General features: G+C 42.1%; 1 long non-coding RNA gene across 3 annotated transcripts in view; it reads right to left on the reverse strand.

The window, feature by feature from the left end:
* Positions 1-842: 842 nt before the first annotated feature.
* Positions 843-13,418, reverse strand: part of LOC135933558 (uncharacterized) — a 56,641-nt gene continuing 44,065 nt past the window's right edge. For 2 of the 3 annotated variants that reach the window (XR_010573804.1, XR_010573806.1), the window contains 2 exons: positions 7,343-8,695; positions 1,977-6,891 (listed from right to left, as the gene is read on the reverse strand). This is a non-coding gene — a long non-coding RNA (uncharacterized LOC135933558). Of the gene's footprint in view, positions 1,525-1,976; positions 6,892-7,342; positions 8,696-13,418 lie in introns of those variants that run through there. The other variant, XR_010573805.1, reaches the window with a different exon arrangement.

Here is a 13,418-nt window from a genome sequence, read left to right on the forward strand (position 1 = left end):
GTGTGCACTGTGGTCATGCCAGCATCGCATCCATCCAAGTTACATGGTTTATTAAAATAATCAAATTACAGCATTTACATTTATGTTAGACTACTTTTAATTAACTGCTTTAGCCCACTTATAATGAAAATTAAAAAAAATCTTGTTCATGACCTGTGGAAGTCAAAAAAATAACTTGAACTCCAATTTTGAAAACACAACTTTCTTTTTAATTTAACTTTTCTTTATAAAGCTCTGACTTGTATTATGAGTATGAGTCTGTGCTCTGGGAGAGAGTCCTGTAACTCTCTGTCTGCAAAACACAGTAAATAATGACCAATGTTGGGCAATTAATTATATAGTTACTTCTTCAAAAAAGGAAAAAAAAGTAACTGAGTTTTGCAAACAACAACGTTTTTTGCAGCTGTTTACCTAAAAATGCAGCCAAGGCATTTTTTAAATAAACATTTTAAACTATTTACAGAACAATCAGCTGTTCTGCATCAAATCTGATGTCACACAAATTATTTGTGCCACTCCAAAAAATAATCTCTGTCCACTAGGAGATAAAGGAGAACAACAGCCTGATACCTGCAGTTGTGACAACAGGAGGTGTATCACTACTGTAACACCTGTAACATTCAGCAGTCGCCTCATTGTTCTGACACACACAACAAAACTATTGACTACACTACACACTAACTACACACTAACTACACAAGATTTGCGCTAAACGTCGCAAATCTCTCACATCTCAAAACCGTCACTGCTAAAACTTCCCTTTTCCTAAACAACTAAATTCCACTTGCCTCTCAAGTTTTATAGGATTACTCCAAAAACAATAGCTAGTTTGTCTGTGAAGGTTCTCGGTCATCCAGGTCATCATAGTGCAAGGAGCTTGGAAAGAAAAGCATCTGGAATATAAGTGGTGCCACTTAAAGAAGTCCAGACGCTTTTCTTTCCAAGCTACTTAGAATAGCTAGTTTATCACAAACTAGCATTAACATAGCACAGCTGATCGACACCAATTTTGTTTGTTTTTCATGAATGTTGGGGGGCTCGGTGACCTTTATATTTTTATTAGTATTTTTAAAAGAGAAGCAGCACCAATGAAAATTTTAGCACTACAATTATTTCACATTAATTGTGTTTGATTTCAGGAAGGGGGATGGGGGTGCACAGACAATATTCCAAGCAGAATATAGTATATCGTTATCCAGAGACAACTCTGAAGCCGTGTTGTCAGATGCTGATATGGATAATTTAAGAAATGCACACAAACCTTTATACACTAAAAAGGAGGGAAAAGTTTGAGGGAACAATTTACAAGTTTTTACACAAACGATTCAGTGCTTCTTTCTGGGCTGCTTGTGTCCCACCAACTGAAATGACTTTTATAGCACTGGTTTAACTGCAGACAAGATTCATTATTATTTAACAAAGTCACCAAGTAAAATTGAAAGTATTTCCTCAAACGTCACATCAAAAAGCTTTCCTGGCACCGTAGTGATGACAGGGTTCAGGACCGGATCCATCGGTTTCACTCTGCAAAACACACAATGACAGCGTAAGTCAGGGAATTCCTTGAAAACATTTATGCTGAACACCTCTGGAAATAAAGAATATAAAACACTGTAATACTCATTCAGAGAAATCAAAGTTTAAAATGCACCTGTGTGTTTATTTTGCACACAGGAAAAATCCTTCACTGCGCCCTGCTCTCTGTATATGAAATCTGAGGTATGGAACAATACATCATCAGCAAAGGAGAGGTTTTTTTTGGCATTACTCGAACCTTAGATGTAATGCATGATGGGATACAAATCTTGAATAAATAATTTTCATAGACAACTCTGAGTAACTTTGAGACCATTACACACAACACAAAAGGAATGATTTCAGTCTTAAGCAGCTCAGTCTTTATTCTAGGAATTATTTCTCACATATGAAAGTATTACAATATTTTAAAATTTCAATTTGCTTATAAAATTATTCTGTAATCTGTCAAGCATGTGTCTCATGATTTGTATCAAGTCATTTTGAGGTGAAAGAACATTCCTGTCACAAGGTAGAAGCTGAAACCAGTTATTGGTGAAGTGGCTTTTATATGGGAACGCCTTGGTGTTCCCCTGCATACTCAGGAGGTGGTGAGGGGAGAGGGAGGTCTGTGTAGACCTGAAGTAATTTGAGTAAATACAAGTTACAGCTGCTGTTTTAGTCCGATGTGAAAAGGACCCCTCCTGTTCTAGTGTTGAAAGTTTTTTCCCTTTACTACTTTTATTACACGAAACATAATTTAGATGGTTATTGGGGTGGGGGGTGGGGGTTTGTGCTGTACAGGGACGTGTCAGGGATTTCAGGATCAGTGTTTTGGTGGAATGATTGAAGGACTGTGAGAAGTTCAAGATATATCACAACTGTAGTGGGGAGGAAACACTCAGTATTTAATGTTTCCTGATAAAGAATACTGTTTTCTACAGTGGGTTTTATGCTACAGCCATCAGCTGTACATTCATCAGTGCATGTGAACAAAGTTAAACATGATGAAAGCATATTGATTTGCTCTCCTGATATTTAGATTGTAGTATTGATATAACCAGACTGTATACTCACTGGTCACTTTAGTAGGTCCACAATTTCAGATGCTTATCAATCGAAATATCTAATTAACCAATAATATTGAAGAAACTCACGTAGACATCATCAAGACAACCTGATGTTCACATTGAGCATCACAGTGAGGAAGGAGGTGATAAGAGGCTTTACAGCTTTATAAGCTTATTAACATCTTATCACACTATAAAGTAAATGCCAATTCATGTCTATTAGCACACCGATAAACAACTGCAACCATGAGCAGGTGAGGATGATCCTAAAGCCACTGCTGATGACAAACAGGAGTTATTTGATGTGCTTTCATTGATCAGGTTGTTTAAAAGTTAAACCAGAGTATAAGATGTTAAAAACACACAGAGATTAAGTTAAAGGTTGTAAAACTACATCCAGCTTGCATCCCAAGAACTGACTGTCTGCTTGGAGAAATGTCCACCATCCAGTAGTTATGGATTCTTGATCGTCTGCAGCTCTGCCTGAGGATAACATGCTTTCTTTGTCACGGTTCGCGACGCGAGCCAGGTGTAAGTTATTAAAGGACCCAGGATGCAGCACAACTGAGGTGAGGAAGCTTTATTGACAGTGAGATAACAAACAAAGGCGAGGGTGGCAAAACAGGGCCCTGTTTCAGAAAGCCGGTTTAGTGCAAACTCTGAGTAAGTATACCCTGAGTTAACAAAAACTCTGGGTTTTCGGTTTCACAAAGCGAGTTTAGATTAATTCTGAGTGAGTTACTATGACGACACACTCCGTGAAGCTAACCTGCCCCCTAGCAGGTTTACTTCAACTAACCCTGACTGTCTCCGCCTCTTTGTCGGAAACCTGACTGTAGGAAGTGTCAGACATGGCGTGCCCCTTCCTTGAAGAGCCAGTAGATGTTGAAGCCCAAATTCTCCGCAGAGCTCTCCGCCGGGAGAGAGTGATTAGAGCGCGTTTGGACATTTTATCATTTCCTGATGATTTTCTGTGTGAACGTTACCGTTTGTCAGCACAATCTATAATTTATTTGAATAACATCCTCAGGCCTTATATTGCTCATGTGAGACATGCGCGGACATTCTCTCAGTTCTGTACATATTATTTGTATTGCACTTCGTTTTTTTGCAAACGGGAGCTTTCTGTATAATATTGGTGACGCTGAGCACGTTTCCAAGGCTACCGTCTGTCGGGCAGTCAGGAATGTTACAGTTGCACTGAAACGTCTCCTGTACTCGTTTGTGGTGTTCCCCGGTCATAGACCCACACGATTTATCAAAGAGGGATTCCACAAAATTGCAGGTATCAGGATGAACAAAACTTAATTCATGATGTGGTGATACTTGAACTACTACTTAGATTTTACATTTATTTTCAGGGTTCCCAGGCGTGATTGGCTGTATAGATGGCACTCACATTCCAATCATTGCTCCTTCAGTAAATGAAGGAGACTATGTGAACAGGAAGTCTTTCCACAGCATTAATGTACAGGTACATAGTTCCCTGTAGCATTTCAAACTAACAAATTATTTCATTAAAGTAATGGAATACAGTAATTTACCTCTTATGTAGGCACTTGTGTCTTGCGGGGTTATTGACTCAGAGGATGTCCCCGCAGAGATGCCTTCAGCCACAGGGCGCCCACTGTTTTGGCTGAGGGCCAACTGCTCCGCCTCTGTGAGTGGTGGTGGTGGAGGACCCCCACCTGTTTTTCGGGCCTCCGCTTTTTTTCTGTTGGCTATAACGGGTCACATTTGAGCATACTGAGTAAGCAAATATGTACTTGTAATGTGCTCAGATAATTTCAATAAGTGCTTACAGAAAGAAAATTAATGTAGCCTCTAACTGCAATTGATTTACATAGGACAAACAGACCAAGCACTATGGCTCATAATACAATTACACCTGTTTGGACTATATTTTTATATTTCATTTTTACTTGCTGCCAGGAACGTTTGGGGCCTGTTGGGTTGCACCTGCGCTCACATCACATCACAAAATAAAATGTATAAAACAAAAAATAAAATGAAATATAATAAAATAACGTGTTAAATGGGTGGAAATCCCTAGATCAATGTTTAAATTAACACTCACGCATTGACTCTGACTCTGTCGGCTATGTTTTGCCATGCATGCTCCCTTTCTTTTGCAGCTGAGGCTGTGTTACTTTTTTTCCGCAAAATTTGCATGTTATCGGCATATGCTGCCATCAGAATTTCGGCCTCAAGCGCTGTAAAATACATTGACCGCGCCTTCTTTCCCTCCGTCTCCATGGTGACTCGCTTAATCTGTGCTCCACTAATCAGGGCTTTATGCGCGCGCTTAACTTGGGGTTAAAGCAACTCCGCGTTGATTGAACTAATTGTTATCAGCCTTTCTGAAACCGAATATTCCGAGTTGGACAGTTCGGGGTTACTCAACCCTGAGTATCATTTTTAACTCTGAGTTTTCTAAACCGGCTTTCTGAAACAGGGCCCAGAACAGGGAGTTACCTAAACAAAAACAGACCTGACACAGACGGAGGCACGGCTGGGGGTAATTGGACATAATGAGACAAGGGGAGTGAAACTAGAAGCACTGACGAGAGACACAGACCTACAAAATAAAACAGGAACTCACTCATGCAAAGACACAGACTAAGAAACCCGGACTTGACACAGGAATACGCAGGCAGAAAAGCCTAAATACTAAACTGAGGAAGAACAGAACCAAAACCCAAAGAAATAGAAAACCAGAACCAAAATATATCACAATAATAGAAAACACAAAACGCTGGGTCAAAAGACCCAGGACCATGACATTCTTACAGAAAGTGAGCAATGACAGAGAACTCAAACTTTTATGCACTGCAGGGATTGAGAGCCCTCTCCTATTTACTAAACTGGCACTTGAACCAAACCAGCCGTAAACATTGTCACAGCTGGTTGTGACTAAGCAGTAGTATAAAAAGGAAGAATTAAGCCTAGCTTAAGCTGCAACTGGGTAAACAGTCAAGGTTACACCTGAAGGACTCAACATTTGAATGTTTCAGATGATCAAAAAGGAAAGAAATATGACAAAGGTTACCTGGGTCAATGGAAAATAGTCTGTAAATGGTTTAATTTGTTAAGGGTAAAAAGGTATGAAAAACAACCTGACCATGTATGGAAGCAGGCTGAAAGATCTCACACAGCAGCACATCATGCTACGATCAAAAGAAGCAGCAGAGAAACAAAGTCACTGACATCAGTATGAAAAGGTTGCACAGTCATTTCTAATTCTTTGGGACTCAAGTGAACCACGAGTCATTATCCACATTACAGGAAAAATGGAAGAGTACTCAAATCTCCCAGGAGCAACCGGCTGACTAGAAATACTGCAAGAGTGCATAGATGACTAATCCAGGAGGTCACTGAAGAACCCAGATCATTATCTAAAAACCTGCAGGCCTATGGTTCAGCAATAAGAAAGAGACTGGGAAAGAGACTCTCCATGGGAGAGATTCAACAACAGAAAGTCTCATCTCACATCTACCAACAAACATCATCCAGATGTTTGTTGGTAGATGAGACAGAAGCTGTAGTTTTTTTGAGAGATTTGAGTCCCGTTACACGTGGCATTAAAAGAACATCACAGGAACAGCCTGACACAGTGGTGGTGGTGTGACGTCTTCCCAAGAACACCTCATACCAAAACACTGAATCCAGGAAGGATTCATGTGTAGGTGAAACCCTCTAACCGAGTAACTGAGCTGAGTCGACACAAGAGGAAAAGAAGCACAACTGCATGCTGCACAGAAGTGCTGGCTCACCAATCAGCTGCTAGAGACCAATGAACAATTTGAGTTTTACTTCTTTACAGATGAGCATCCAGACCAGGACAGAGAGGAAATCTGACATAACTGAGTCAATGAAACCACAAAAAGATCAAGCTGTTTAAGGTGGTAATACACCAAAGTACAGCCCACACCCAGATCAGCCACACTGGTCACAGCTGTAGTTTCCCCTCCATGTTCATGTTTGTTACGACTCCCTGACAGTGAGAAGCTTTTCTAACAGTGTCTGCATTTGTATGGTTTCTCTCCTGTGTGGACTCTTTCATGCACTTTAAGATGATCCGCAGTGGTGAATGAGAGATGCTTTTTGACCCCGCTGTGACAGAGTTCATTTTGTTTTAATTCACTTGGTTTAGGGAAGCCTCTCCCACATTTCTCTCCAGTGTGTCTGAGTTGATGTTGTTTTATGTTCTCTTGATGACTGAAAGTTTTTCCACAAAGGTCACAGAGAAACTCTTTCCCACCACCACAGTGATGACAGGGTTGAGAACTGTGGTGTCGCTCTGCTTCTAAACAAAGACACAAAAGACAGTGTAAGTCAGTCCTTCAACATTTTTATTTTTAACGCCGCCTGAAATAAAGAGCATCTGTGCCAGTGTCCAATTATATTTTACTGTTTACATTATAACACTCAGCTTACTGGGCAACATTAAGTCTTCATTTGTAGGTAATCTACTTAATGGGAAGACTGGTGGTTAAACCCCTGGATGCTCTACTCTGCATGCCACAAGATACTAACCCCAACCTGCTCTCCGATGCATCTATTGGAGTGTGAATGTTAGATAGACAGGAAAGGGAGGAGCTTTTAAAACTTTACTTTTTTCCAACAGCGGGAAAGTTTCAGGAGATTTGTGTCAGTTTGACTCAATATTCTGTACATGAAGTTTTCAGGTCTCATTTAAGCTTTGAAATTAAACTTCATTCATAAAATTGTAAAACTGTTAAAAGAAAAATACATACCTCACAGTAACTGCACTTTTAAAGTTTCTCCCTGGTGTGAATCTTTTGGTGTGATTTGAGGTTAAGTGGAGATTTAAAAGTCTTCTCACACAGGTCACATTTATAAGGTCTCTCCTCAGTGTGGGTAAACATGTGCTGCTGTAAGTTTTTGTATGTCACAAAAGGTTTGTCACACTGATCACAGCAGTAAACATCATTGTTGGTGTGAATGCGTAGGTGAATGTTTTGGCTGGCTAGTCTGCGGAAGGTTTTTCCACAAATGTGACAGCTGTACGCCTTAACTCCACTGTGGACGAGTTGGTGTGTTTTTAAACTTCCAGCATGGGTAAAAGACTTTCCACACAAGTCACAGCTGTATGCCTTAACTCCACTGTGGATGAGTTGGTGTGTTTTTAAATTTCCAGACTGGTTAAAAGACTTTCCACACAAGTCACAGCTGTACGCTTTAACTCCCTTGTGTATGAGTTGGTGAGTTTTTAAGTTTCCAGGACGGTTAAAAGACTGTCCACAGAAGTCACAGTTGTATGCTTTAACTCCACTGTGTATGAGTTGGTGTGTTTTTAAGTGTCCAGCCTGGGTAAAAGACTGTCCACACAAGTCACAGCTGTATGCCTTAACTCCACTGTGGACAAGTTGGTGTGTTTTTAAGCTTCCAGCATAGGTAAAAGACTTTCCACACAAGTCACAGCTGTACGCTTTAACTCCCTTGTGTATGAGTTGGTGAGTTTTTAAGTTTCCAGGACGGTTAAAAGACTGTCCACACAAGTCACAGCTGTACGGTTTAACTCCACTGTGGATGAGTTGGTGTTGTTTTAAAGTTTCAGCCGAGGTAAATGATTTTCCACACAAATCACATTTGTATGGTTTAACTTCACTGTGCATGATTTGGTGTCTTTTTAAGCTTCCAGCATGGGTAAAAGACTTTCCACACAAATCACAGTTGTATGCTTTAACTCCACTGTGGACGAGTTGGTGTGTTTTTAAGCTTCCAGCATGGGTAAAAGACTTTCCACACAACTCACAGCTGTACGCTTTAACTCCACTGTGGACGAGTTGGTGTGTTTTTAAACTTCCAGCATGGGTAAAAGACTTTCCACACAAGTCACAGCTGTGCGCTTTAACTCCACTGTGGATGAGTTGGTGTGTTTTTAAATTTCCAGCCTGGTTAAAAGACTTTCCACACAAGTCACAGCTGTACGCTTTAACTCCACTGTGGATGAGTTGGTGTTTTTTTAAATTTCCAGACTGGTTAAAATTCTTCCCACACTCATCACAGCTGTATTTTTTCTCTCCCTTTCTTCTGTGAGGTTTGTCGGCCTCCTGAGAGCGCTGACTTCTCGCTCCATGTTGGTCCTGCAGTGAAAGAGAAACAAACAGAGGCAGTGAGTGATATGCAGTCGTGGAACAAACAACCTTCAAATTTCCTCCATTAACAGTAGTTTTAAACCAAAGGTTCCTTTTCAGTCAATACACTCGGTACAACACACGTGGTATGGAAAATCATGCCCTCACGTGTCCTAGCTGAGGAAACCTGTATTCATGCCTTTAAGGCAGATGATCTGTGATGACGTGTGCACAGCCCCAATGTGCCGCCACTGCTTCAGCAGTCAGCCCCTGATTCACTGTGCAGCTAAGAAGCTGCAGGTGGACTAGCCCTCTCCTCTGCCAGCTCAGAAGCTGTCGCGGTTCACAGGCTTTTTCCTCCAACTGGACCCCACAATATCGAAAGACCGCCTTCCTATGTTCCCAAAGTTCGTCTGAGAGCTAAGTGCATCATGTGGCAAACCTCTGTCTACCTGTATCACTGTAGCCAGCTATGAACAGTACATGAAGTAGGACAGCGCCGACAAAGCTGGCTTAGCTAACCCACTCCTTATGGAGCTGTCTCTGGCCGCTTACCTGGCCCCATCCCTTAACCATAGAGTCGGTGGCCCCGCAAATCTGCCGTCCAAGCACTTCAGACTCTCTGCATAGCAGCTGGAGACGACTTATTGGGCTCAGACCGACATTGCCTGAACTATGAGCTCCGTCACCATGCTCCAGATGTACCACGCGATGTGAATGGTGGAGCTCAGATCACCAATTCCTGATAACAGCCTGCTGTGACCTTGTTAAGAGGTTACAGTCGCCACTGATTACATCCTCTTAACAAGGTCACAGCGCTCTCACTGGGCAGAGTGATGGCTTCGACAGTAGTATTGGCACAGAGGCACCTGTGGCTGACCCTCTATGACATCCCAGACAGGGAAAGGGCTGTATATTTGGACGAGCCAGTGTCTGCGGCTGGGTTATTCAGACATTTAGTTGAAGCCATTCAGACTGGATTCGATCTGAGGAAGAAGCAGACAGAAGCTCTGCACGACATCATTGCCAGATATCAGGTGAAGCCCAAGCCTGCAGCTACCTCTCACAGGCCCACCACTCCTCTGCCGACTGGCAAGAGACCGGTGCCCACAGGCCCACTCTAAGCCGGCTGGCGTGGAACTTGAACTGGAGGATGTGCTCCCCCTGGAGGCACAAACACGCCTCTGGCCGGGAGCACATCCTCCGGTTCGAGTTCCACGCCAGTCGGCCTGGAGCAAGGGCCCACATTCTGGCCCCCAGTGGGACCCAACTTCCAGGAGGAAGAAACATCAGCCCTACTAGCTGTTGTACTGAGTGGAGAAGGGGTACAGTTGCAGGAAGACTCTGCTTTTCCTCTCTGTTGCTGACTAAGAGGTGCTGCTTAAGTTCTGTTCAGGTTTTCAGCCCCAGAAAGTGCTTCACTTACTAACACTGTCTCCCAAGCACAAACCCCCTGCACACAATGTCTCAGGTTGTAACTCTCTGCTCAGATTTTCAGGTGACCACATCCAGCTTTCCCACCGTTTTTCATTGTTGTGCCCGAAGAAAAGTGCCTCCAACAAAATGTATGAATGTACCATGTTCCCATGTTACAATCAATAAAGTGTTTATTCTCAGATAATCACAAATGATTAGCCTGCTGGCAGAATGAGCAAGGTCAGGCAGGTTATACATTTTCCTGCAGACACACTGGGGGGGCGACAAAACCCCGCCGTCGGTGCTGCAGGTCAGCCGGCTGGCTGCCTACCTCCCTCAATGGCACGCTTGTGCCCCTCTCTGTGGGTGTTGTGAACTATTGCTATGGGTTACCGGTTGCGGTTCTGGGTCAGGCCGCCTTGTCTCCGGAGAGTCGTGAACATAACTGTCGGCACTGATGGAACCAATAAAACTGAGGGAGGAAATAAACGCACTACGAAATACGAGTGGTCCCCGCTTCAGAGACAGAAAAGGTTGGTACAGCCATTATTTTGTTGTTCGGAAAAAACTGGAAAGGCTCGACCCGCGAGTCTTGAACATGAATGAAACATGAATGCAGTCAGCCCAGGATATTGGTTTTCAACAATTGATCTAACAGATGCATACATTCATGTGGCTATACATGCAAACCACAGGCAGTTTCTGAGGGTTGCATTCGAGGACGTAGCCTATGAATACCTGATGCTGCCGTTCAGGCTGTCACTTGCTCCTTGCACCTTTGCAAAATGTGCAGAGGCAGCGCTAGCGCCCCTCAGATGGAGAGCAATTCGCATCTTAGCCTACTGTAAGAATAGATGATAGTATAAAGGATTTATTTGTATTAACCATAGTAAAATATTATATGCATTATTCATTTAAGTAGGTCATAGGTCAAGCTACTAAACATTCACACATAGAGCAGATAGAACATGGAGAATAGGTCAGAGGTGTATGTGAGAAGCAGACATGACAGAGCTGCTGTTAGTGGGATAAGGAGTTGGTAAGCCAAAGCAAGGAGAACATACTGTGCGAAGAAGTGGGCATCAAGGACACGAGAAAGGGAGGCAGGAAATAGAGAGGGCATTAGCAGGCACCTAGTTCTAAAAGACAAAGGTTGTTGATTTCTGTGTATCAATTTGTGCTGCTAGGACTGCCCCAGCGGATTTTGATGTTGGATGCTGAGCTATGAAAATCCCCAACTGCATGTAATAAAATTAATTGATTGTTTATTTTCGGAATTGAATATTACACTGTTTTATGATCAGTGATGGGTAAATTACTTTAAATTAGTAACTTAGTTACATTACTAGTTACTTCCATCAAAAGTAACTCAGTTACTTCAAGTTACTTGTTACTTTCAAAGTAACTAGTTACTAGGGAAAGCAACTTTGGTTTTACTCAGACTTCTCTTGTTAATGTGTTGCTTCTGTAACTGGATACCCAGCAAGATTGCCTGTCTTGTAGCTTGCTTACTTGCCACAAGTGCACTGTGCCACCTACCAATAGAAAGGAAAAGATAATGTGCATATTTCCACGAGAGAAATCCCACGCCTGGACCATTGTTGACCGCTGCCATGATTCTAGCCTACGTCACAGCGTCATGTGCGCTTTTTACATCCAACACAAAAACTGCAGTCGTGGTGCTTTCGATTGTACTCAGAACTCGGAAATTCTGCCTTCTGAATAGGAAGATGTAGGTAACACCAGACTGCAGATGAGCTGCATACAGACTGGACTGGGACAAAAAATCAGCCCGGGCATTTTGACTAGAGACCGGCCCACCATTATAGGAAAAATCATAAAGCCTTTGAATGAAAACAAACGCTGTTGTGACAGTGATGTACACTGTCTTGATGGTATATATGTATCAATCTAGCAATCGTTTGTTGTAAGACTCAGATAATTATTTATTAAAAGCTAGATATTTTAAATGAGAATAAGAAAGAAAAGTATTTCTTTGTGCCCCCCTCTCCCTGTTAATGCCCTAGCTGGCCCCCCTGGCAACACTTTGCTAGACCCGCCCCTACACAGTTACCAGCTGTCAGCTACATAGAAAAGGATTCTGGTGTTATTTGTCTCCACCAAACTTAAGCTGATACTAGAAATTAATATTAAATAAATTCTAACAACAGCTTATCAAGCTTAAACGTGCTGCTGTTGTTTAACGCGACATCCGCTGGTTTCCTCTTTCTGCCGCGAAGTGGGCAATAAACAAATAAGGGAGAAAAGCCGATCAGCTGATCATTGATCAGTTTCATGATTGAAGTAGAAACAGGAGAGGGAGGGGAGAGAGTGAGAGGAGAAGAGGGAGCTGTGGAGCAAAGACACAGAATAACTCCAGCTTTGTGTCTTTTTCATTGTAGCTGAAGTCCGGGACAAACTGCATTTCGTTTCACCTCAATACGAAACGCATAATGTTTTCTCTGAATACGAGACAATTCCGTTTTTAAGGGCACGGTTGGCAACTCTAATAATTAACCTTATGAACAAAATAAAGTTCAACATCAGTAACATAGCACCCACCCAGCTGTATAGAAACTCTGTCATGCTAGCTAGCACGCAGTACGAAAAAGTCAGCATAACAAAAATAAACTCCACCTAAACTTGGTTTATATCTGACCCAGATAGACTGCAGGTCATAACTTCTTACCTGAAGTTCAGTTCACCTGACACTCGGACCGGCGGCCGCTTCGGGTCTCTCCTCTTGCCTTCCCTTTCTCTCATCCACCTGCTGGCCTCTTGCTAATGTTACTGAATCTGTGGAAGCTCCGCAATAGCCACCACACGAAGTATTGAATAACGAGCCTATCTAAATCCCAGTAACGAGTAACCCGTTCCTGATTTTGGCATATTAACTAGTTACCGTGCTCGTTACCACAATAATAATGTAGTTACTGTAACACGTTACTTAATAACGCGTTAGTCCCAACACTGTTCATGATGCATTATACTGCTGATTTATAAAGAAATACTGTTTGCAGAGAATCATGGCCTTGCTTTTCTGATTACAAAGAGAACAGAACATACTCCATGGGATATTCGTCTTAATCTCACACAGGAAGAAAAAACTAGGAAGCCAAGGTCATAACTTAGGCTCACTGAGAGAAAAAAAGAATCTGAATATTAAAATTTTTATGAGTTTGGAGGCGGGTCATGGCTATAAGATAGAGCTGGGCGATATAAGATTTTTTCATATCACGATATGTTTTTTTCATTTCAGGCGATAACGATATATATCACGATATAAGCCAAATAATTATATTTGTAAGATTTAAAT

Source organism: Pelmatolapia mariae, linkage group LG9 (assembly GCF_036321145.2).
Source record: "Pelmatolapia mariae isolate MD_Pm_ZW linkage group LG9, Pm_UMD_F_2, whole genome shotgun sequence".
Classification (NCBI taxonomy): domain Eukaryota; kingdom Metazoa; phylum Chordata; class Actinopteri; order Cichliformes; family Cichlidae; genus Pelmatolapia; species Pelmatolapia mariae.